This window comes from Lactuca saligna, chromosome 5 (genome assembly GCF_052625555.1).
Source record: "Lactuca saligna cultivar CGN05327 chromosome 5, ASM5262555v1, whole genome shotgun sequence".
In the NCBI taxonomy this organism is placed as follows: Eukaryota; Viridiplantae; Streptophyta; class Magnoliopsida; order Asterales; family Asteraceae; genus Lactuca; species Lactuca saligna.
Genome location: NC_136421.1, coordinates 122,897,799 through 122,899,990, shown reverse-complemented (window position 1 = coordinate 122,899,990; position 2,192 = coordinate 122,897,799). Strand labels below are relative to the sequence as shown.

General features: G+C 34.3%; 1 long non-coding RNA gene across 3 annotated transcripts; it reads left to right on the top strand.

Annotated features, from left to right (window-relative positions):
- Positions 1-692: 692 nt before the first annotated feature.
- On the top strand, positions 693-2,192 carry LOC144997261 (uncharacterized). Of its 3 annotated transcripts, none has more exons than XR_013659753.1 (5): positions 693-1,188; positions 1,361-1,555; positions 1,642-1,708; positions 1,804-1,905; positions 2,001-2,192. It is a non-coding gene; the product is annotated as an uncharacterized LOC144997261 (long non-coding RNA). The 3 variants fall into 3 exon arrangements; XR_013659752.1 differs by having other exon boundaries at positions 696-1,188; positions 1,389-1,555; XR_013659754.1 differs by having other exon boundaries at positions 697-1,188; positions 1,463-1,555.

Sequence of the window (2,192 nt, the reverse complement as noted above, 5' to 3'; positions counted from 1 at the left end):
GACTTGGAGGCTGGAAATGAGCTCAAATGTGAGGATTAAGATGCTAAATAGGGTGCAAATCCCCAAAATTAGGGTTTCACTCTGGCAGACCTACTTGCCTAGTCAAGAGCTCTTGACCCGTCGAGTAGATGGTTGAAAACTTGTGTCCAATACTCGATTCTACATGACGAGTCTGGGGCTTCCAATTCGCTGAGTAGCTCTATAAAAATGAATTGTTTATAAATAAATGTGTACCAGCAACCAAGCGTTACATTTTTGGATAAAAATAAACTTAAATATTAAAAAAACTAACAAAATGAAGTGGGTTTTTTTTCGAAAAAAGTTTGTTTTTTATATATCAATGTAGATCTCTATTGAAAGATGATGAAAAATTGGGAACAACCGTATATTTTGTGTTGATGAAAATGTGGCCTAAAAAAATTTTAAACGAAAAAAAGGTGAGTTTTTTTTTTATAAGGAGGTGGATTTTTTGGTATAATCTGATGTGTGTGCGTCTAATGTACAAGTGTACATCAATTTCCTTGGCTATTGATCATTATGATTTCCGACGCTTATGGTTGGTTCCTTGCTTCATTGTTACTTATAGTTCTCTATTGAACCTCACCGTATATATATAAATGACATTTTCCCGAGTTCAGATCACACCAAATGTAATTCTCTATCTTTTTATATTCTATCAGAAATGTGTCGGAAACTTCCAACGAAATACCTACAGAATCCAACTCTTACTTCTTTTCTCACTAACCTAGCTGTTTTTAGATCCGACCAAAAAAAGCACTCGGTAATCGAATATCTATTGCCTAATTTTCGTGAAATTATTGAAAAATAGAGCCTTTTCCAACCCAATTATTTGACGCCTTCTATCTTCTCTTCTTTTTTCTCAACTTAAAATGAAGAGAAAGCCGTAGTTACCATCGTCTTTGCTTACGACCACCACCACCGGAGCAAAATCACTGTCGTTCTCTTTTACGTCGCACCTGCACTTCACTTTCTTGTATCTCACGTTGCTCCTCTGCTTCCACCACCATTTCAATTGCCGTCTTCGATCACCATCAAATATTACTCATTGCTATCATCTACCTACCATCTCCACACCGTTGCTCACACCTTTGGCGTCAATCCCCTCATTCGCTCACACCTCTAGCGTCGCTCCCCTCCGACGCTCACACCTACGATCGATCCCCTCAGGTGATATAATCAGTCACATGGATTCTTTCTTGTAACTTGTCTCGGATTTCAATTTTTTATTATGATTCTTGTAATTTGTCTATGAATCAGTGATTTCATTTGTCTGTGTGATTTCGAATATGAATATGTGAGTTCGATACATGTTATGACGAGTTTGTTACTTTTTTTACAGATTTTTGAGTTTGATACTTTTGTTACAGATTTGTGATTTGGCTCTTGATTCTACTCTGAAATCAGATTGGAAACTTATTTTGGTGTTTCAATTTGTTCATAGTGTTATCCCAAGTACCCTGCTTAGGATTAAATGTTGGATTTTAAATTTTAGGCACCGATATTTCCAAGAGATGTTGAGCGTCCAGCTACGAAGGTGAGACATGTCAAATTATATCTTTTACTTTATTTTCAATTTCTATATGGCTACTTATTACTTTTTTCTAATTAAATATGTTGAAGTATTATTGAATTGGTTGAGCTTCAAGATAAAGAAGTAGTAGATTGCACTACTATATAGTTACCAAAGGTATTGTTCCCTAGTTCATAGATCTTTGTTTTGGAAAATGTATTAGAATCCTGATGTAAAATTCTTATTAATCTATTGTTTTGATAATATTTCAGATAGGAAATGATCTTGTTAAAAACAAGATTCACCCCACATTTGTGATAAACTAAGTGTTATCAATCCTTGGGGAAATTACAGTCAAGTCGAAAATTTTGATGGTATTGGGTTAACTGCAAGATTGAAAATGGGGTCTATGTCTTAGATTCATGTGCAAATCCAATTTTTAATCTAAAACACCACTTTGTTTGTGCAGATCTAATGGTGGAGGTCATTTTGTTCTCCAATTCTAGGAAAGCAATGGGTTATTGGATTTGTTTTTAATAGATAAATGTACTGGATTTTATTTAGAGTATGTAAAGTATTCGACTTGTATTTTTATAGGTTAATGTATTGGATTTGTTTTATTATAAGTGTAACGTATTGGTTTTGTGTTTTTATAGGTTAA